General features: G+C 44.1%; 1 protein-coding gene across 5 annotated transcripts in view; it reads right to left on the reverse strand.

Annotated features, from left to right (window-relative positions):
• The window catches only part of CHCHD6 (coiled-coil-helix-coiled-coil-helix domain containing 6), a 177489-nt gene that overhangs the window by 120557 nt on the left and 32464 nt on the right, over window positions 1-24468 (reverse strand). The window lies entirely within an intron of this gene.

Genomic DNA, 24468 nt, shown 5'->3' on the forward strand with positions numbered 1-24468 from the left:
CATTAGAGATACTGGTATCAGTAGCAGCACACAGCAAGGAGTGTGGTGTTGTCAGGTGCACTGTAAGGGACAAGGCCAAAAGCCCTGCTGCTTCCAAACTCCCCAAGAGGAGCAGGTACAGTATCTCCTGCACAAGAGCAGTTTTATATACTCAAGGTGACCTAGCTAGCAAGTCATTTTCACTCACGCAGTTGCACTGGATACCTTACAGTTGACAGTTCAGTCAGTGAAAATGTGAACAGTCAATGACCAGCTTTTCAGCCATGCCCCCTTTCATAGGCAGACCAATATTCCTACGGTATATAGTCTGAACCTCTCTACCAAATCCGTCTTATTTTGCTCCCTCATCTTTTGCTTGCAAGGTCTTTGTTTAGGGACTCCACAGTGAAGATGCACAGATCACAAGGATTTCAGTGTCTCCTGTCTCTCATTTTTTATTACGATTTTTGACTTAAGCAATAACCCAGCAGCAGCAAAGCAAGTACAAGATGATAAACACCTCTCATGCCCATAAACAGCCTGGTTTCAGACAGATGTTTAGAAGGCAGCCAAAGTGCATATTCGTTGTCAAGGATTGCTGCATCTCCCCTGCTTCCTGAGGTTACACTCACTCAGCAGAACATTCTGTAAGTGGTTACTTTGGAAGGGCTCGCCTTTTTTATCACAATTATTTATTGGAGGGGGCTTGGCAAAGCAGGAGGGATGTTCTTGTTGGTCGTAGCTCAGTGCCAGAGACAGCAGACGGCACAGAGCAATTGGTTTATAGAAGCTGCTGATGTTTTCATGGCACAGAGCAGCCACTTGAAGTTGTGGAGGGATGAAATGTGATTAGCTATGCGTCCAGGTCTGTCCTGATCCTCTGCAATAGCAGAGGGGGTGGAACTGAACGTTTACAGCTCATCTGAGTAAAGCCAATTCCCTCCTTTAAGCAGATGCACCACAACCAGAAAGTCTTCAGTCCACCAAGCCAACACATCAAGCATTCACTAACAACTGACAACTGATCATGACAGTAGCCTGGTTTCAATAATATTTTTCTTCCTATCTGTATTTGCAGTTTAGACAGGATATGCTGGTTTTGTTTATTTTAACCTCTCCATTGCTGTACTGTACTCTGCCCTCAGTAGATGGGTGGGAGGGAATGGGTGCAGGTTGTAATGCGTATTGTTATTTCAGTAGATATGCCATATACAGGTAGCTTTCTGACGGATTTATGTCAGTCATCCATAGGACACTTAAGTCGTTAACTGTCAAGCTCCTAAGGGAAAAACATTTGCATCAAAAATCCATAAACATTGGCACTGACTCACTCTCTTTTGGGCAGCCTCAGCAGAGGCGCAGAATATTAAGAATGAACTTGACCCATCACATTTGAAGGGACCTCTCTATGTCAGGGTTGAGATGCAATGGTATATATGTGTGGGGGTAACTCTGCAAGGGAAGTTTGTATTATTATTGCCATACTATAACTGTTCTATGGATACAAGGCTTCATTCTCAAAGGCTTTAAATTTGTCATCTTTCACAAAGAATAAAATTCACTTTAAGAGAGTCATTAAACGGAAAAAGAAAAGTTTATCAAACAGTCCAGAATGTGACTAGACCAGCTCCTATATTGGAAAAGTCAATCACATCCTGAGTAAGGGCCCAGCTAAGTGGAAAATAAGAAAAGAGAGATTCAAAACGAAGCCACCTCTGAGGTCTACTTGGTTAAAATTTGCGTTGGGCAGGCCCGTGCCAACAGGTTTCGATGGACCTGCATTAACTGACAACAATGTACTCAGAGTGCCTAAACACTTGTTTCAGAATTCAAGTTGCCTGGCTAAGAGAAACAACATTTTGTATATCTTGTTTCCCAGCCACGTAGACTCAGCTTTGGAGTTACCAGCTAAAGGCTTCTGTATTTTATGCTCTCTGTATCAATACTTAAGCCACATTTTCAAGCCTTTTGTCAACTCTGCAGCATCCCTGTGCTCAGGGACGGCTCTAGCTTTTTTGCCGTCCCAAGCACGGCAGCCAGGCTGCCTTTAGCGGCACGCCTGCAGGAGGTCCCCGGTCCCGCGGCTTCGGCGTACCCGCCACTGAATTGCCACCGAATCCACGGGACTGGCGGACCTCCCGCAGGCAAGCCACCGAAGGCTGCCTGACTGCCGCCCTCGCAGGGACGAGCAGTGCGCCCCCCCCGCGGCTTGCTGCCTCAGGCACGTGCTTGAAGCATTGGTGCCTGGAGCCGTCGCTGCCTGTGCTGAGACAAAGAGTAGAAGGTTAGATTCACTTCCTACTCAACCCACTATGGAGGAATTACAGTAAACCATACTATTGGTAGATTTATTACTTTGCAGCCCAAAAGAAATAAAGATTTTTCCTTTGATTGTAGCAGGTGCATAAGGTTACTACCGAAGCAAACAGAGCTGTCAGCCCAGTAAACCTTCATTCTGGACATTAACATAGAAAAGGACCGATGCTTAAACTGCCCTGCAGTGTCTACCTGGAGTGGACTCTGGCTATGTCCAGGAACTATGCAAGTTATAAGTGCATCAGGAAAGTTAATATTCAAGCAGAGATTTCGCACCAGGCAAGGGGTAGAATCCCAAGTATCTATTAAGTGGTTCTCAGTCCAGTACACAATGAAATCATCAACACATGATGTCCCTTTAAAATCAGTCATCACAACCTAGTAGTGCATATCTGTCCATTTTTATGGATCTCTGACATTTCATTCCTCTACATGATATCACACATTTCAACACCTAGCCAGATCATTTCTGTCATCTACCTTGCAACGTACTACAATAAGGTGGACTCTCAAGGAGTGGACTTTGGGGCAGGATGATGCTTGTGAGCTGCACCAACAATTGCCTCGGAGTTATTCCAGCAGCTGCTATGTTGAGATTGCGGGATGGGCATATGACCTGAGTGCCCGAAGGCTCAGTAGGAATCCGCGCCACTGGCTAGATGTCTCCTTCATTAGAAGTCAACATGCCTGGAAACTGGCACAATGGTTGATGGGACACTGACAGCTTCAGGACAGTGGAGTGCGACAGGGCTGGGATTAAGACAGAACCTACAAGAGGCTTGAGCAAATATGACACAGCAGATGCCTGGATACAGGGAAGGGCATAGGTTCACAGTAACCTAAGCAGCTGCTTGCAACTCCTTTAGGGGTCACACGGCAGAGTTTGAGGAGCTCTGCTTCAGACATACTGGCATCCTGATGGCCAGACTTCATCATTTGAATGGACAAACAGTGAGGTTTCTTCAAGGAGAAAATCTGGAAACTAAAATGTTTCCATGGTGATAAGCATTAGAGAACTTTGAGGCTGAAACTAGACCCTCATTACCCATGTATCTGTCTGTCTCACACTTCCAGCACCCTCCCTCCCTGAAACACTTCTACTTTAATGGGAGACAGAAGCCAGCAACAGTGTTAAAGCCTAACAAGGCAGAGATGTAGCCAGCCAACTGAGGGAGGGGGAAGAGTTTCTCAACTGAGCTGCAATCAATTTCAAGGAAAGGTTGTGCTGAAACTGCCAAAGCCTAATGTACACCAAACATACAATTTTATAAACTTGGAAGATGAATAGTAGCAGTAAAGGCCTCTGTTCCTTTATGATTAAGGGACAACAGCACCTCTAATGCTTATGGAGTTGCTAAACAGGTTTGCAATGTCCACAGCTGATTGGTCTTTTATTTTAAATTAAAACTATCTATTTTACAAATTTCAAAGTAAAACCTGATACTTTCATTGTTTACTTTAATATTGTTTACTTTAATACTTATATCCACCTCATATTCACTATCAGGCTGCCATGCAGCCAAGAGTACATACGGTTCTTTCACTGCTACACTTAACTTCACCCCATATTCTACCATCCTTCCACCACTGCGACACACACACAGCTCATAGCATGGGCTGCCAATAGACAAGCCATTCAATGTCTACAGCATGGATAGGCAACCTATGGCATGCGTGCCAAAAGCATCACATGAGCTGATTTTCAGTGGCACTCTCACCGCCTGGGTCCTGGCCACTGGTCCGAGGGGCTCTGCATTTTATTTCAATTTTAAATTAAGCTTCTTAAACATTATAAAAATCTTATTTACTTTACATACAACAACAGTTTAGTTATTTATTATAGACTTCTAGAAAGAGACCTTCTAAAAACATTAAAATGCATTACTGGCATGCAAAACCTTAAATTAGAGTGAATAAATGAAGACTCGGCACACCACTTCTGAAAGGTTGCCGACCCCTGGTCTACAGGAAGTCTCTGGAGAGCGAAAGCTTTCCAGACATATGCTCAAGATACTCAGGCTATGGCTACATTATGAGGCTTTTAGCGACACAGCTGTGCCGCTACGGCCATGCCACTAAAAGGCACACAGTGTAGTTGCTGTTTGACGGCAAGAGAGAACTCTCCTGCCGACAAAGCACTGCTCACACTGGCGCTTTTTGTCTGTAAAACTTTTGCCGTTCAGGGTGTGTGTGTTTTTAACACTCCTGAACAACAGAAGTTTTGCCAACAAAGTGCTAGTGTAGACAAAGCCTCAGTGTCTGATAACAGGTGAGATAGCAACTAGGCCTGGGGTGGGCAAATTATGGCCTGCGGGTCAGATCTGGCCCGCCAGCCGTTTTAATCCAGCCCTCAAGATCGCGCTGGGGAGCGGGGTCTGGGGCTTGCCCTGCTCCAGCACTCCAGCCAGGGAGCAAGGTCGGGCACCACTCCACATGGCTCCCGGAAGTAGTGGCATGGTCTCCCTATGGCTCCTACGCGGAGGTACAGCAAGGCAGCTCTGCACACTGCCTCTACTCCAATCACTGTCCCTACAGCTCCCATTGGCCAGGAACTGCAGCCAATGGGAGCTGTGGGGGCGGTGCCTGCCGGCAAGGCAGCATGCAGAGCTACCTGGCCGCATCTCTGTGTAGGAGGCGCTGCTTCCAGGAGCCGCTTGAGGTAAGCGCCGCCTGGAGCCTGCACCCCTGAGCCTCCCCCTGTGCCCCAACCCCCTGCTCCAGCTCTGATTCCCTTCCCGCCTTTCAAACTCCTCGATCCCAGCCTGGAACCCCCTCTTGCACCCCAAACTTCTCATCCCCAACCCAGGGCCCACATCCCAGCCTGGAGCCCCCTCCTGCACCGCACCCCAATTTTTATGAGAATTCACGGCCCCCCATACAATTTCTATTCCAGATGTGGCCCTTGGGTCAAATAGTTTGCCCACCCCTGAAGTAGGCAGTCTAAACCTTCTCTTCCTCCCTTAAATTCCTCTTCTGCAAACTAGGTTCCAGAGTCCCCAAGTCTGCCCCCATCAATTTACAGAAGAGGAAAATGGTTCTCAAAGGGTATCATGAGGTTCCACAGTGACTGTGTCTCACTTATTCCAGACCAGATTTACTCAATCTACAAGGTTAATTTATCCTCGTCCCCTGTAACATCCTGCATCATAAACCCACCCAAAACTTATCCTGGGTTATTTCTGGATCACTCAAAACCACTGGTAAAGGACACAGTTTACCCACCTATACCATTACTTTTATCCTGGGGAGAGAGGATTGATGGTAGCAGTAGTGATCACATGTGCCTGCTCCCACACATTTAGACACAGAGAGAGAGAGAGGAGAGAGAGAGAGAGAGAGAAACCACACACCCAATGCCGGTTTCTCTCACTCAACTCAGAAGATGGAGATACCAAGTTTTGGGTCAAAACACATCAGATGGAATATTTTATCTACTATTGCCAATGTTATATGAAATTAAGATTCCATGATAAAATGAATAATCCACCAGCATCCCTCAGGGCAGTATAAAGTGATCAATCCATTGGGTCAGGAAAGAATCTCTCCACTCTACCCCACAACATAAAGCATTATGCAGTTGCATTACAGGCAGCAGCTTTCACCAGCCTCTGAAGCAACAGCTATTGGCAACTGCCAGCAGCGGGATACTTTACTAGATGGTCCAGTGGCCTAATCCAGTACAACAAATCCTTTGTTCTTGCCAAACTAGCTGCCACAAGATTAAAAATCTAATTTCTGTTCATTTAAGAAGCTTCTCTCAAACACTCTTTGGTCTGAAGGAAATGCAGTCAGCTTTGGAGCTGCTTTTTAATACAGGCTAAGGTGGTTTTATTAGCTATGCTGCTTGGATAAGGAAATCCTAGAAAATCTTCAGCTATCGTGGTCCTGAATATCTCACTCACTCACTCTCCAATCTCTAAATAAACTCACTTTGCAGGTGGAGACCTGGCGGTCCAGTTTCACACATCACTGCTCAGATTTCTACAAGCCCAGAAAGTCCTGTATATTTTCCAGTGTTCTCTACTCCTTCAGCCCCAGACATACACAAAAATACAATTATCCAGAAATACCCAATCAATATCTTTCAGGGTCTGGAATCCAGCCTAATAGGACACTGGAAGGCACATGTAAAAAGCCACAAGAAAATCATCCAGGGGAGAAAAGGTTTAGCATAAATTGATTGCCTTCTAAATCCAAGGGGAAAGGAATAAAATAGATACATGGAGATATACAGGAGATGCCACCCACTTTAACTCCACTCCTAGAAGACAAGCATCCCCATCACAATGTGGTACATGAGTGCGGGTGATTAGAATTTGGTAAACTGGAGATGGAAAAAGCTTTAAATTAGATATATTAATAAGGATTTCCAGGGGCCGGTAAAGGGATTATAGAATCAGAAATGTAAGGCTGGGAAGGACCTTGAGAAGTCACCAAGTCCAATCACCTGCATGGAGGCAGGACCAAGTAACCTAGGCCATCCATGTCTGGTGTTTGGCCAATCTGTTCTTAAAAATCTTCAAATGACGAGAATTCTACAACCTCCCTTGGAAGCCTATTCCAGTGCAGAACTACTCATGTAGTTGGAAAGCTTTTCCTAGTATCTAACCTAATTCTCCCTTGCTGCAGATTAAGCCCATTACTTCTTGTCCTACCTTCAGCGGAGATGGAGAACAATTGATCACAGTCCTCTTTATAACAGCACTTAATATATTTGAAGACTGTATCAGGTTCCCCCCTCAGTCTTCTTTTCTCAATATTAAACATGCCAAGGTTTTTTAACCTTTCCTCATTAGGTCAGATTTTAATTGTTGTAGTTGTATACTTGATTTTACCTTCCTAAATGAAATACTTTGCTCTTTTCTTCATTTAATTTCATCTTGTTGAATTTAGACCAGTCATCCAATTTGTCAAAGTCATTTTGAATTCTAATCCTGTCCTGCAAAGTACTTGCAATCCCTCCCTGCTTGTCATTGTCAACAAATTTTACAAGCATACTCTCCACTCCATTATCCAAGTCATTAATGAAAATATTGACCCGTACCAAACCCAGAACTGACCCCTGTGGGACTTCACTTGATACCCATGGCAGTTTGACAGCAAGCCACCAATAACTACTCTATGTAGTGGTCTTCCAACTAGTTGTGCACCCACCTTCTAGTAAATTCATCTAGACCATATATTTCCCTAGTTTGCTTATGAGAAAGAGCTCATGTGGAACTATGTCAAAAGCCCTACTACAATCAAGATATCACACTTACTGCTTCCCCCCCAACCACTAGGCCAGTAACATTACCAAAGTAGGAAATTACGTTGGTTTGGCAACATTCTTTCTTGACAAATTCATGGCTATTGCTTATAATCCTATTATCCTCTAGGTGTTTACAAATTAATTGTTCTATCATTTATACCAGCATCTTTCTAGGTATCGAAGTTAGTCTAACTAGTCTGTAATTTCCAGACTCCTCTTCCTTTCCCTTTTTAAAGATAGGTACAATGTTTATCCTTCTCCAGTCCTCTGGAGTGCATTATGGAATGGACTGACTTCATTGCAACATCTCTCACCTCCATGATCACTAAATAGAGACAAGCAGGCAGTGATAAAGTTTCCTCACCTACAATTCTGTTTATGCATGCACCTCATTCCTGGCCTGCTACACTCCCTCCTCCCCTCAAACCACTCTTCAAGCACCTCCTATGAAAAGGCTGCCAATTAAGTTGTGATTCTGAGATACAGACTAATGTCCACTAGGGACTCAGTCTTGCTTCTGGAGACCTTGCTTCCAACTGTGCATTTTGGGCAGCATGTACACTGGTTCTTGGCTAAGTGCACTATCCAGATTTTACAAGGCTCTGATCAGAGAGAATGCTGCAAGGTAACATCTTTTAATGACAGCTGAGTATATCATAGTGAAGCCATTTGCAACCCAGCAAGAGTGTAGATACAGCAATGAGGAGAACTGCAGGCTATTGTAGAACTATATACTTTTATTTTTGCACTGCAATCTCCAGGGCATGATTGTATCGAGAGAAATTTGCAAATATATGTCAATGCCAGCAAAATTTTGATTTCCATTTGATAGCACAATTTGCAAACAGCAGTTTTCTATGTTGTGCAAGTGCTTAACATGTGTAATAGCTACATGAATTCGATGCCAATTTACATTTACTGGGCAATGCACAATTTCTCTTGCACACACTAGGAAATATCGGGGTCTACAGGAGGGGTCTGCAGCTTGAAAAGACCACAGAGTTTAACTCTGTTGTGCGAGGATGCAGTAGCAAGTGTTAACCTCTCACCAAGGAGCTCAAGCAGGAAGTAAATGCTGCAGTGAGGTTTCTGGTCGGTTTAGTCGTAGGAAATTGTTAGGGAGCACTAAGAAGTTATCTTTAAAACCAAAAGATTTAGTTTGGCTCCCAAATCCAAATGGTGAGCTTATGAAATTTAAATGTGCTATCATACGCTAAACCTTCTGTCATGTGCTAAGGAAACATGGAAATATTCACTCCTAAACCGATTACAATCTCTGTTCAATGAACACTGCTCAACATTTAGTTTAAAAAAAGCTATAAAATCTAGCAGCTAGAAGAGCTGGTAGAGCTAAGAGTCTCAGTTCTACGGGTTTCAATTTGCAGGAATCAATCCAGCTCTGAATACAATGTAAACTTCAAACCAAAACCCCTCTTTTATTGTAGTAGATGCTATTTATAAACATACCTACACACAGTTTGCTCTCTAATTACAGCTGCGGCACACGCAATCATTTACTTGCTTTGAGCTGCTTTTGTACCTTACAGTTCCTAATAAAGAGAGTCAATAAAAGCCATTTCAAGAACCTGTTGATTGATTTATTGATTAAATTATGGATTAAACAAGTTTACCAGTGCAACAGATTAGAAATAGCCAGAGTGGAAAGTGGCTTTGCATATACTCGTTTGGAGGCTAATGCCTGAAGGAAGACTTGCAAGCTGGGCACAGTTTGTTTAGTAGTAGGACCCAGGCTATCAATTAAGGGTTGGAGCTGAAACACTTAATTATGTTCCCTTTTACTGACCTGGTTAATAAAGTCCATTCACAAAAGAACAGAAAGCTAAGGCTTTGGCCAGTTCTGCTCAGTGCAGTAGGGGTTAATGCAATCAGTGGAAACAGTTGAGAGCTAGCTCACCTACATGTTAGTTGAAAACAAATGAGAAAGAAGGATAAAGAAAAAAAAAGCAGCAGCAAGAGCATATCCAATACTATATAAAAGAGTTTGGGACAGGAAGTAAAGAAGAATTATCCAAGCAAAACTTCAGTGAGTGGAATTTAGGGAAAAACTGTCCATTTCCCCAAATTGAGATACGTCCAGAGCAGTGTGGCTAACAATTTCTATGCTGGAGATAAGGCCACAGAAGCCTTCAGTGAGCACACTCTATCAGGGCCTGGGTTATACCTCACACTTCCTTCTCCAGCAGCACAAAGCCTGCCAACCTCATGATGGCAGCACTGGGTCACTAAAGTCTCATTCGTTTATTTCAACTTGTTGAAGAGCATCCATCCAACACTGACCACACTTACAAACTTCATTGATAAAAAAACTACATAACAAGTAGGGCCCAATTCTTCTACCATCTGCTCAGACTCACTTCCCTTACCCCAAACCCAACCTCAGAGGAAAAATATCAGAGAGAACAGATACATTTGCACAGTGATCTAAAGATCAACAAATTAGAGCTCCAGCGAATCAATAAAGAAAGCAAATTCTGAAGGTGAGTAACCCTCCCTTCCCTGAAATGCTCTTCCTGCAGCCCCTTCTCAAGTAAACTAGGGGGATATAGTTCCAGAGCAAATAAGAACTGAGTGCAGAAAGTTTCATGTCAATATGGAGCCATCACTTTTCAAGCTACCATGCAGCCAAGAGTACATCAAGTTCTTTTACTGCTACACTTAAACATTGGTTATGAAAGAAAGGAGCCTTTGCTCAGGGATAAGACACTATTGTGTGGATCACACTTTCATAAGCCTAATTTTAGTTATCTTCACTGTAACATATTTGCACAGTGAGGGCACATGAAAGAGGATTAGGTAGCTCAGCCAGGGACATTAGTGACTGCAAATCACCACCATCTGGGTAGCCTGAGTGAAACAAGCTACAGGACTTGTTCCAGTTCCTACCAGTGCCCACATCAAAACCACTGTCATTGCAATGGTTACCATAACTGGCAGCCTCAGGTAGCTTAACTTCACTAAGGAATTTAATCAGGTTTCACCACACTTTTGACGTGATGCTTACACACAATGCTGACACAACTTGTCCTTTCATTCACTGACCAATCAGCTGTAATGAGCATTGCATTGCTAAACTCAGTTGTTAAAGAACTGATTTTAACCAGGATTCAGTTTCATTGTGAAGACAAGCCCCAGGAGACCAAGGATTGAACAACCCTCTCCCGGACAGAAGTGGTCTCCTGTGAGGCAGGGTTGAGGAACATTGGCAAGGGTGGGAGGGAAGGGAAAAGCTTCTGCCCCGATCATTTATCTGCATAAGTGTTTATAATACACATCACTATGGTATCCAAGAGTCTGGACTGCACTGGGGATAAAAACAGGAGAATTCAACGCCCAGGACTGTCAATAATGCTTTTTCACAGCACAAAATTAACAGAGAAAAAAAAATACTCAGCTATATAGACAATAAAGAAGCTTCATGAAAGATACCCCCCCTCCCAGACCAAATTCACAAGCTGCTAATTAGTAAGGATTTCAGCTTCTCCATACAAACCCTGAGCCTCTTTGGAAGAAAATGCCAGACTTATCAAAACCACCTTTAAAATAAAAGGCTTCCTCCTCCTTCTCTTAATATACATGATCAAATGCAAAATTCACTCAGAGAATCAACCCTCTCACATTCCATTTTCTATTTTGTTCTAGAATATCTTCCCCACAAAGATCTTAAATTCCTATTCTTAAGAGATCAAGCTTTCCTCTGAATTAGTATCCCCTTCACGTCCTGAGTTGTGGTCATATAAACTCTTTGCACCTTTTCACTCTATTGAATCAATCTCCCCAGGCAACTTCTGGGGTGGCACTAAGCTCTCCCCACTCCCTCTGGCTCTTCTTCCCTCACTAATTCTGTGCTCAGAACTGTGAAGCACAAAATTAGAGACATTTCAAATTAAGCAAAAAGAGAGAGAGAGAGAGAGAATGAGAAAAAAATTATTAAATCAACATTAGCATCAACAGAGCATCTTTAAGAGAGAAACTCATTTGCAAAATATTGTAAAACCCCTTACGTTGACAGAAATGAGACAGGCAGCAGCTTACGCCTTCCTCCTCCTTGCTCCATCCCTCTCTCCATACTGGTCACAATGCCTGAGCAATGATAGCAAGGTCTTTTCCAGACCACCGCCCCAAAGATTGCAGAGCCTGTTTTGAACTTACAAGCTCTGGAATTGCTAGACAACAAGTATATTGCTCAGCTGCGTCTGTACAACGTGACACCTTAGTCTTTTGGAAAAGTGCTTTTTTGGGGGGAGGGAAGGTGCTGGAGGAAGACAACAGAAGCAGATTCCTCCTAGGGGCTATTTTTCAAGGCCAAGTCAACCACAAAGTTTTTCCTCCACAAGCTGAACCACAAGCAGGGCTTTGTCTCCTGACATTGACATACAGAAACTGACATGATGGGGACTAAGCATGGAAACTAATGGAGACTTTTGCTATTGGGGTGATATTGGCCTAAGCATTTGGTTTGAAATACTTAGTCCCCTGGAGTCATAGCTCCAATTCCCAACTGGATAAGTTCAGCCCTTCCTCTTTTTGAAGTAACTTATCTGAAAGTTTCATGCAATTCACTGTCTGCTATGCAATCATATGAGGTCTTAAAACTGATGAGCTCTGCTCTTCATGACCTTTAAAGTTCCCCTGCCAAAGAGTTGTGGTTTTCCCCTAATGTCACCAGCTCAAATTTCCATTGCATATGCTACTGCAGGGGTAGGCAACCTATGGCACAGCATGCGAGCTCAATTTCAGTGGCACTCACACTGCCCGGGTCCTGGGCACCGATCTGGGGGGCTCTGCATTTTAATTTAATTTTAAATGAAGCTTCTTAAAAACATTTTAAAACCCTTAAAAGCAGCAAAGAATCCTGTGGCACCTTATAGACTAACAGACGTTTTGGAGCATGAGCTTTCGTGGGTGAATACCCACTTCGTCAGATGTATTCACCCACGAAAGCTCATGCTCCAAAACGTCTGTTAGTCTATAAGGTGCCACAGGATTCTTTGCTGCTTTTACAGATCCAGACTAACACAGCTACTCCTCGGATACTTTAAAACCCTTATTTACTTTACATACAACAATAGTTTAGTTATATATTATAGACTTATAGAGAGAGACACACCTTCTAAAAATGTTAAAATGTATGACTGGCACGCGAAACCTTAATTAGAGTGAATAAATGAAGACTTGGCACACCGCTTCTGAAAGGTTGCCGACCCCTATGCTATGTGTGCTTGTCTGGCTGGCTGCCATCCCAGCATGGTGGTATTCCAGCACTGCTGTATGCAGAGAGCTTATAAAGTGCTTTGGGTAAAAAAATGCTATGGAAACAAATATTAAAACCACGTTAATTTACAAAAAAGTTATGATTTTTCTCTCAGTATTTCAGGGACTGATTAAATCAGTGTTTGAAGTATTTAATTAGCTAGGAGAAGAAGGGACAAGGTTTCTCAACCCATGGGTCATGACCCAAAACTGGGTCAGCAGAATGCATGAAACGGCTGTGGCAGGGTCCACTGCCATCGCTACCGTAAGTCTGACCCCAGCCCTGCATGCATGCGCCGTGTCCCAGCGTTCCTGTCACGAGTCCGACCGAGGCCCTGCACGCATGTGCCATGGCCCAGCATTGCTCTCACAAGTCCGACCCCACTCGTGCGCACACCACAACCTGGTATTGTTGTTTCAAGTCCAACCCTGCCCATGCATGCATGAGGCACAACTCAGCATTACTACACCATACACATGTGACAAGTCACAATGATCTCATCAGTGCCAGGCAGGCCCACACCTAGACCCGTGGAGTCAGACTCAGTGGCCATAGCTGGAGGCAGACTCACACCTTTATGCCACTCATTCACGGAGTTAAGAGGCTGTGCTACACGGAGCTCTCCATCCCCCGAGAGTCCCCCAGTGTTAGCTGGAAACAGGCAAAGAATGCCAGTCCCAGTCAACGGAGGAGACAGATGAGATCAGTGCTTGGAAGGCGGAGCTGGGAGAGGGTTGCAGCAGAATGGGAGGGATATGCCCAATCCACTGCCTATAATAATTAGTGAGGTGTCTGATGGCAGTAGGACCTGTAGATTAGAATTTGAAATAAGGTGGCCTGCCACATTCCCAGATAAGGTCAAGCACGTGTGTGTTAGGGAGTGTGTTGTGGTCACTGCATGGTCAGTTCTGCCTCAGGGGATAAAGAAGGGGATGTGCTGGATCCCCTCTGGACCATGGCAATCCCTGTCCCATGCACTGGAAAAGAGCCCTCCCTCCTGCCCCCCTCCAGGGCAGGACACAGTCTGGCTCCCAGCATTGGGGCCTGTCCTATGCTTTGGGAGCTGGCGCAGATCCCTATGGAACAGGGCACTGGGTCCTAGCATGCTATTCCCTCAAGATCTGGTCCACGCTAAGGTGTTAACCCTTTTCTGGCCAGTGCCCAGGCAGGCCCTTGCTTGGATCACAAGCCTTAGAAACACAAGAAGCCCACAGAGGGAATGGAAGTGGCTGAACCAAGAGAAAGACACCTGCACAGCTCTCCAGTAACATGAGTCCTTTTATATGAGGCCAGGTAGGACAGACATAGGCTGATAGGAAGAAGGGGGACACACATCAGTTCTCAGCGTCCAAAGAAAGAGACAGATTCATAGCAAATAGATCACATGTGAGGGAGAAGCAGTTAAGCAGACCACATCCTGCTAGGCCGTCAGAGCTCAGGCATCAGAATTAAGTGGAGTTTAGTCATCAGTGTCATGGCTGATTAGTGTGCAGTTTCAAATATCAGAAGAGGGCTCTTTCTACCCTAGCCCAACTCTCCTGCCCTTTTTTTGGTTCTAGAACAAGGACTCAGAATTTCTGTGTTGCGATCCTGTGCCAGGCCAAACCTGAAGTTCTTGCAATACCTCTGTAACAGGTTATTTAAATAGCAGCAGACACCAATGATTAGCCAATCAAATGCAACAGTGCATCATCTTACTGTAATCTTGCAGTGAGGAAGTTGGTGCATTTAATCAGAAGTGAGTTCTGTAGTCAGTAAAATGGAGAAAATTTTAAGCTGTGCTGTTGCAATTGGCAATGAGAGTAGGAATTCTTCACAATGTGAAAAGAAAAATAATCATAAGTATGACCCTGCGTACTTAAAGTTTGGAGTTTTGCTCATTGAGGACCAAATGGGTAAACACAGGTGTCATAAACAGATAGTTACGGGTTAATGTCTCTTTTACCTGTAAAGGGTTAACGAACAGGGAACCAAAAAAAAAAAACCTGACCAGAGGACCAATCAGGAAACAAGATACTTTCAAATCTCAGTGGAGGGAAGCCTTTGTTTGTAGTTTTGGGTTTTGCTTTGTTCTCTCTAGGCTCTGAGAGTGACCACACATACCTACAGGCTCTCTAATCTTCTGTTCCAATTTTGTAAGTACAAAAGTAGAAAGACAGTTTAGTCTTTTTAATTGTTTTTCTGTATTTGCAACTGTGTATCTGGCTGGTAGAGTTTTAAGGTGTATTTGGGTGAAGGTATTTTAAATTGTATTTCTGCTGGAGAAAGCTTTCTTTCTATTGTCTATAAGCTGAAAGATCCTGTAATATTTACCATCTAAATTACAAAGATAACTTGTACTTTTTTTTCCTTCTTTTTATTAAAAGTTTTGCTTTTTAAGACCTGTATGATTTTTTTCCCCAGTTGAGGCTCAAGGGAATTGAGTCTGTACTCACCAGGGAATTGGTGGGGAGAAGGGAAGGATAAATTTCCTCTTTGTGTTAGATTCACAGAGCTTGGGTGAGGGGAAGGGTGAAGGGGGAATCCCTTTGTTTAGATTCACGGAGCTTGAATCTGTCTCTCTCTCCTAGTGTACCCAGAGTGGGAAGAGCTGGGAGGAAGAAAGGAGGGGGAAGGGAAATGATTTATTCCCCTTTGTTGTAAGACTCACGGAATCTGGGTCTTGGGGTCCCCAGTGAAGGTTTTGGGGGAGACCAGAGTCTATCAGGCACTCTACCTAAGTCCTGATTGGTGGCAGCATATCAAATCTAAGCTGGTAATTAAGCTTAGGGAAATTCATGCTAGTACCCATATTTTGGATGCTAAGGTTCAGATCTGGGAATTATACTATGACAACAGGCCCCAGTGAAAAGCCTAAAACCATCAAAATTATTCAGACATTCGGGGACAAAGCACCCAAGCTATAAAGACAAAATAGTTCATCTTCTTCAATAAAAAAGCAGAGATTAGGAAATAACACAAAAAATTCTTGAATGTGGATATCCTGTTCGGGGCAAGCATTGCGTGCCTCTTACCTCACTGCACACTGCCTTGCCAAACGTTAAAAAGCTGAGAAGTTAATTTTACCTTCTGCTAATGATATGTGCACTGAGCAGCGGGGTGAGTCAGCTGCTAAAAAACTGAAAAAATAAAAGCCCCTGTTTCCAATGACGCAATACAGAGAAGAACTGTGATATTTCAGAAGACGAACAAAACAACTGACCATTTTTCAGCAAGTGACTTTCGCTTTACAATTAGATGAATCTACAGAAATGTGGCAAACCATGCCATTTGCCTAGTTTATGCAAGGGACTGTGATATTCAAGAAAAGAACCTATTTAGTGCAGATATTCCTACTGCTGTTGACATATTTGTTGCACGGGATAATTATATGCAGTCAGTGGGATTGAGCTGGACAAAGCATATTGATATTACAACTGATGGAATCATTTCAATGGCAGAGAAACACTTGGGTGTTGTGCAAAGGATTCTTTGAAAGCACCCAATGCAATGTGGAACCACTGCTTCCTGTACAGGTACGCATTAGCAGTTAAAAGCATGATACCCGAGTTTCACAAAACTCTTACAGACGTTGTGAAACTGTAAATTATTTCAAACACAATGGCGAGAATTCTGCATGCTTTCAGGTTCTCTCTCAGGAATTGGACAGTGAGCATGCCCATCTGCTTTTCCCTGCTGTTGTTTCTTGGCTGTCCCATGGCAAGGTTTTGTCCAGGGGTGAAAGTAACTTAAAAGGACTTACCAGTACGCCGGAGTCCTGCGCAGGGGAATGGCCTCAGCTGGAAGAAGCATGACCTTTCAAGATTTAAAGGCCCTGCGGCTCTGGCTGGAGAGGCAGCTGGGAGCCCTGGGGCTCAGGGACAAATTAAAGGGCCCGGGGCTCCCACCATCACAGTGCTCCAGGCTCTTTAGATCACTGCGAGAGCCCTGCCGCTGCTACCCAGGGCACAGAGCTCAGGCGGGGATTTAAAGGGCCCAGGACAATGGCCACTGCAGGCTTCGGCAGCGCTTTAAAGGGCCCGGGGCTCCCTGCAGCGGCTGGAGCCCTGCCACCGCTGCCCCAGGGTGGCAGCAGCAGGGCTCCGGCAGTGATTTAAAGGGCCCGGGGCTCCCTGCAGTTGCAGGAGCACTGGGCCCTTTAAATCGCTGCCCGAGCTCCAGCTGCAGGAGCTCAGCAGCAATTTAAAGAGCCAGAGACTCTGGCCACTGCGGGGAGGCACAGGCCCTTTAAAGCACCACCGGCGCTCTGGCAGCGAGGCCTGGGCAGTGCTTTAAAGGGCCCAGGGCTCTCCAGAGGGGCTGGAGCTCCAGGCCCTTTAAATCCCTGCCTGAGCCCGGCTGTCGGAGCTCTGGCGGTGATTTAAAGGGCCTGGGGCTCCCCGCAGCGGCAGGAGCCCTGGGCATTCAGAATGACTGCCGGACATGCCGGTCCAGGCCGGTACGCCGTACCAGCTTACTTTCACCTCTGGTTTTGTCTCATGTGTACAAACTGACAAGTGAGTTAGCAACTTTTCCTGAAGAAGATCAATAAAAAGGCTCACCTAGCAGAGCACTTCAGTATCAAGACATACCATGCTCATGTTGCGTATCTGGCAGATAGATTCAATCAGATGAATGATTTGAATCTGACTTTACAGGGCAGAGGGCACATCATTTTGAGAAAACAGACAAAATTTTGGCATTTGGGGAAAAAACCCCACTCTGTGTAATTAACATGTTCCTAATGTGTTAGAAACAAAAAACCAAACAAAACAACAGGAAGATTCTGCTGGTCAGGAAGCACTGACAAAAATTATCTATCACTTAACTAAATTAATCACAGAATCTTGTGTGTACTTTCCAGATGAGCAACTCAGAGATGAAAAATGGATCCATAATCCATTTAGAGTAGTGCTGGAAAATGAGTGTCTGTCTATGGAGGAAGAATCTCAACTGGTGGAGTTGTTTTTGCGATCGCAATGTAAAAAGAAAATATATTAAAACAAATCTTTCCCAGTTTTGATGCAGTGCTGCTAGTCAATATTCCACTCCTACTAGCCATGTTATTCAAGATATTTTGCCACTCAGTACTACAAACTTCTGTGAAATGGGATTTTCAGCCTGGAGTTAAAAGAAAAATAAGAGCAGGAACAGACTGTATGTTGAGCATGACCTGCAGACTGTGCTGGCTAAAATTATACCAAACTTTGATAAAATGAAAGATAAGAACGCTCAGGTTTCTGATTAAGTGGAACCTAGGATTTATATACAAATACTTACATAGTATATTTTAAATATTTGCTGCATTTAGTACTTATGTTAATGCATATATTCATAGGTAAGGAATATTTAATAAGCCAGATGTTTTTTGCACAAAAGTTACTTACTGGGTTGCAAAAGACCATCAATGTTTACAAATGGGTCCTGAGCCCAAGTGGGTTGAGAATCACTGTCCTAAGGGCTAAATCAGAGGACAGAATCAAGATTCCAGTTCTATTCCTGACAAGGGGGTGAGGTGGAGAAAAAATGCTCGATAGATTAATTGCAAGTATGCACCACTATCCTGCAGGGGCTCAGATATTTTACTGCCTAGTCCCGCCAGAAGGACATACAAATTTCACCAGTATACATTCAGTGAGGAGCGGTCAGAGGGTTACACATCTACCTCTCTAAATGCAACCTTCTCTAACAAAGTGGTAGCATCTTACGATAAGCAGTGAGCAAGAGAGCTCCCAAAACTGATGCAGTTCTGACATGGAAGCCACCTAACAGACATCTCTTTAGAGCTATAAGTGATGCCATTAACAGAGTGATTTATTTGCATTACAATAGCACCTAAAGGCCCACACACTCCAGTGTACTAGACACTATATAAGTAGGACAGTCCTAGCCTCAAAGAGCTCACAATTTAAGGCATAAATTCAGCTATAGCAGGGGTGGGCAAACTACGGCCCATGAGCTGCATTCGGCCCACCAGCCATTTTAATCTGGCCCTTGAGCTCCCACTGGGCCACTAGCTGGGTCTGGGGGTTGCCCTGCTCTGGTACTCTGCGCAGCTCCCAGAAGCAGCGACTTGTCCCCTCTCCAGCGCCTACACATAGGGGCAGTCAGGGGGCTCCGCTCCACATGCTACCTCTGCCCCAAGCAGCGCCCCCACATATCCCATTAGCCGGGAACCACAGCCAATGGGAGCTGCAGGAGTGGTGCCTGCAGATGCAGATGAAGCAGTGCACAGCAGAGTTGCCTGGCCACATCTCCACGTAGGAGCCAGAGGGGGGGATGCACTGCTACTTCCGGGAGCTGCTTGAGGTAAATGCCACCTGGAGCCTGCATTCCTGAGCCACCTCTCTGTGCCCCAACCCCCCTTCCCCAGCCCTGATCCCCCTCCCACCCTCCGAACCACTCGATACCAACCCGGAGCACCCTCCTATACCCAAAACGCCTCATCTCCAGCCCCAGAGTCGTCTTCCTCCTCTTCCTTGACATATACAATAGAGGCCCCTTCCTGGACACATGAGATGGTAGGCCCAAGCAGGGACAGAGTAAGGTCAAGACAGCTGATTATAAAGGTACTGGGCCAGACTGGCAGTGGACAGGTCACCGCAGTCATGCTTTGGTTCCCCCATGGAACATTTTCAGAACTCTCCATAGGATCCTTTTCTGATCTGATGGGGGAATAGTTCCCTACTTGATTTGGGGGGAGTGTGGAGTGAATAGGAAATGGCAAGGATTTGTAGGGTGGGGGGAAAAGTGAATAGGAAATGGCAAGGAGAAGTACATCACCAAAAGCAGTGGTGTCACTGGTATCAGGATTGCCAATGCCAGCCCTTATCATGGTGCCGAGGTGCGAAGTGATGTCTGTTCTTCTAAAGGTGTATCTTGGTGCCAGGACGGCTCACCAACTGGTGCTGGCATTGGTGAAGGTGCAAATTTGTGTCAAAGCCTGTGTACCAGTACCTTCATCACCTGTACCTTTTGTTCCATTAGTCCCTTGTTCAATGCTGACATGGGCTTGGAAAATTTGTCCCTGGAGGGATGTTTCAAATCCTCTTCGCAGGAGAAGCCTATTGTACACAGAGCTGTGCTTGTACTTAGTAAAGGTCTGCTGCTTGGCACTTTTTGAAGTAGATAGCATAGGTGACTGGTCACCTTGTCCCAGAGTCTGCGATGATACGTTTAGCACCAAGATCATCTATGCCAAAGGTGCCAGTGCCCAGGCAGTCAGCATCAGATATTATATGGCCAAGGAAACATTGTGATCATTTAGTCTGATCTGAATAACAGATCACAGGACTTCCCTGAATTAATTACTGTTTCAATTAGAGCATATTTTTCAGAAAAAACAGCTGATCTTCATTTAAAAGGGTTCAGTGATGGAAAATCTACCACAATCCTTGATGAGTTATTCCAATGGTCAATCACCCTCACTGTTAATCCTCCCCCCGGCCCCGATTTCCAGTGTGAATTTGTCTAGTTTCAACTTCTAGGCCCTGAATCTTATTATACCTTTGTCTGCTAGATTGAAGATCCCATTATCCAACTTCTGTTTCCCACGTAGGTACTTATAAACTGTAATCAAGTCACCCATGGCCTTTTCTCTGTTAAGCTAAATAGACAGAGCTCCTTGAGTCTATCACTGTAAGGCATTTTTTCCAATCCTTTAATCATTCTTATGGCTCTTCTCTGAATACTCTCCAATTTACCAACATCCTTCTGGAATTCAGGATGTCATATTTCAGTAGTAGTCACATCAGTGCCAGATACAGAGGTAATATAACCTCCCTACTCCTACTCTATATTCACGTTTATACATCCGAGGATCACTTTTTAGTCATAGTGGTGCACTGGGAGTTCATGTTCAGCTGATTATCCATCATAACACCTCCCAGTTCTTTTCAGAGTCACTGCTTTCCAGGATAGAGTCCCCCATCTAGTAAATATAGCCTGTATTCTTTGTTCTTAGCTGTATAATTTTGCATTGGACTGTATTAAAACACATATTGTTTGTCCTGGGCCAGCTTACCAAGCAATCAGTCTCATTCTGTATCAGTGACCTAACCTCATCATACTTACCACCCCTCCAATCTTTGTATCACCTACACGCTGTATCAGTGATTACTTTATGCCTTCTTCCAGGTCACAGATAGAAATGTTCAATATTGTAGGGCCAAGAATGGATGCTTGTAGGACCCCACTAGAAACACACCTGCTCTATGATGACTTCCCATTTATAATTATCTTGAGATCTCTCAGCCAGCCAGTTTTTAATCCTTTTAATGTGTGCCATGTTAATTTGGTATCATTCTAGTTTTTTATTTTTTAAATCAAAGTATTAAGCAACATGTGTAAGTATATTACACCAACACTATTACCTTTATCAACCAAATTTGTAGTCTCAGGTTAGTTTGACAGCATCTGTTTTCCTTAAAATCTCTGCTGACTGGCATTAACTATATTGCCCTCCTTTAACTCTTTATTAGAAAGGAGTCTCACATCAGCCAGTGGAGATCTTCGTGTTGCTACTGGTGGTTTTGGTGCCCTTTTATATTACTTCTCCCTGCTCAAATCAGGATGGTGACTGATTACTGGGGCAGTTGCCAGAGATAGCCTCAACTTGCATTTGGTGGACCTCCCCTCTCCTGGATCAGACACAACTTTCATTGATTGCTCAAGTGGACTTAATTTGAGCCTCATCTCTCAATTTTCAGATGCAGAACAAGAAGGAATGGCAAATTGGGCACTTGTCAAGAATGCATCCTTCCGAAGCCGAAAATGCATCTGCTATGCCTGTCATTTAAGGACATAAGACCATTGCATGATGGGCTGGATTTAAATCCCAAAGGTTTGAATCTGGGGTAGAGGAGGTCCTTCCGGTCCTTTTTTGGGGAGAGATGGGGGAGTCCAAATCAAGAAAAATTAATGAGGAAACAAAGAGGGATTTCTTTGCAAAAATAAACATGGAATAAGTTGAAGCTCAAGGAGGAGTGCATCAGATGCTCATCAAGTTCCATTTCACTAACACAAGCAGTAAACTGGAACTGAGGTAAAGTCACGGCCACTTATGCCCTTGACGAGGATTAACAGGGTACATGCATGATCCCAGTGGACACTGCTACTCAGGAAAGCTTCCAAGTTCCCACTCAGGAGGCACACATGCACCTACAGTGGGATGCATACTGATGCATACTCAAGGAAGAATGGAACATTCAATTTTCACCTTGGAGGACAACAATGGTAATATAAGAGTTCCCAGGGTGATCCAAAACAAAAGGATTCGATGAATGTGACCAATTTATCATCAAATTATAAAGTTAAATTGCCAGGTAGACAAAAGACTGGTCTGTTAATCTAATGAATCATTAACTCTTCAATTCTAAGGTTGTTCCCAGCCTCTCCTGCATGTTGTGGGAGGATCTTAAATCAAAATGCATTTAAAATAGTCTACCACATATCAAAAGTAATCTAACCAGGTAGCTCTGCACAAGAGAAATGGAGGGCTAAGCAAAAAAATCAAAACAGTCTGCCTTCCTCCCTCTCTCTGCCTCAGCAGGTGTCCACAGAGCTTTGATGGGGGAGGGGGCCGGGGTGCTGCTGAACAAACTCTCTCTTACGTATTGGTAAAGTATCCACCACTGTAGTACCTAAGCAGCAAATAAAGTAACAGAAATTCACATAATGTTGTCAACAGAGAACATGAACGGATTCATTTTGGTAGGAGAGATGATCCTCACACACACGAATCAATATAGAGAACAACAATGCTGGAAGACTATGATCTTAGCATACAGTCACAATGGAATTTCAGACTTCCCTGAGTAACAGGGAGTCTATTCTTCCTGCACAAGAACTATGATAACATTTTTACGGCCATTGCTCCCAGTTTATCAACCATTACCCCACATCTGCAGATTTTCAGTGTAGTGGTCAATTTTTACCACCATAAAAATGGAGTATTGAAAGGACAATGAAGACCTGAAATTGCCTCTTCAGTGTATCTCCCAGCTCTGCCTTCTTGCAGACCCTCAGTCAATTTGATAACATGGCACATACCAACCCTTATGAACAAGTAATGGAACAATATGCATATTTATAAAGGCACTTACATCTGAAGGTCTGGGAAAACCTTCAGAAAGTTACAACTAAAACGAAGAATTTTAAAAAGCAACAAGGCCCAATAACCAAACAGGCCCCAGATGGATATTTTTACAAAATAAGGATATTTAACACATACAAACACTTTTCTTCTTCAAAGAGCTCAATGAACATTAATGAATCATGGCAACACCCTCTGAGACAGGTATCATTTTCAGGGAAACTGGGCAAGTCAGTCAGCCTCTGTGGGCTTGTCTACACTGGCAATTTACAGCGCTGCAACTTTCTTGCTCAGAGGTGTGAAAAAACACCCCCCTTAATGCAGCAAGTTTCAGCACTGTAAAGCACCGGTGTAGACAGTGCACCAGCACTAGGAGCTAAGCCCCTTGTGGAGGTGTTTTTTTTAGCTTTAGCATTGCCGGTGTAGACTAGCCCTGTGTTTCACATCTACAGAGCAAATAAGAGTCAGGATCGGGATTAGAACTCCGGAATTCCTGGCTCCCAGGCCTCTCTTTCAACAACTGAATTACATCTCTCTTACTCCCCCAGATACAATGCATGGCCCAGCAGAGAACTGAACTGCAAAATAAATGAAGTTTTCAACCTGGCCTGGCCAGAGGTCACGTATTGGTCATATGGGTTCCAAAAGGAAAATAATTTCACAATCACAGGGCATCAACTGATAAACCCCTGCCTCTCATCATCTTGTAATAATAGTACAATCAGCAGATCTACACCCCAAACTTTTTCAATCTACAATGAACAACAAACAACATCATTTGAAACTAGAGGAAGGAGCTGAAGCTGCAAGAGAATGAAATAGGATTTGATTTAAGAGACTCACACAGCTAAAGCTATCAGTTTATTCAGGTAACCAACACTGCCCACAACGGTTACTTAAATCAAGCTACCAGTCTGTCTACCATGGTCATTGTGGGAAGTTCCAGCTATCAGCATTAAGGGAGTGGACTCCTAAGGAAGACATGGAAACAAAGTGAAGTGAGAGAGAGCAGCATAAATACTGAACAACTGAAGACAACGGAGCGTCATGCTGGAGTTTACTTTCAATGTTAACACTTGGCTGTGGTGTTCAGCCCATCTCAGAGACACCAGCAAATGCACCCCCATCATCAGTCAGTTCTTCATGCAGCAAATCGGGAATTAATGTTCATGGGTTCTGATGAGTGACATAATTGCAATTTAAAAAAGGCAATTAATCATCAGCTGCTGGCTGCCTTATCAGGCTGGGATCCTCTCCCTCCACAACAAGTATCTTTTCTCTCCTCTCATCCCCTCCCCTGCACCTCACCCCCCAGGCTCCAACACCTATGTTTATGCTTATTTTAAAACACATCCCCATCTGGATCATTTTCTGCCCTTTCCCCCTTCTGCGCCCACATTGTCCCTGGCCAGTCCACTTGTCATTTGACTAAAGAATGCTGTCAATAGGTTTCTTCACTAGTGCTAACTAAGATATTCAAGAGGCTCTCAGTTCTAGCACCTCTACTATGCAGTTTCCCTCTCACACACTTTACTGTGTTCACATAAGGGAACAAAAGAAACTTAAGAGTGCCATCCC

This window comes from Gopherus flavomarginatus, chromosome 6 (genome assembly GCF_025201925.1).
Source record: "Gopherus flavomarginatus isolate rGopFla2 chromosome 6, rGopFla2.mat.asm, whole genome shotgun sequence".
In the NCBI taxonomy this organism is placed as follows: domain Eukaryota; kingdom Metazoa; phylum Chordata; order Testudines; family Testudinidae; genus Gopherus; species Gopherus flavomarginatus.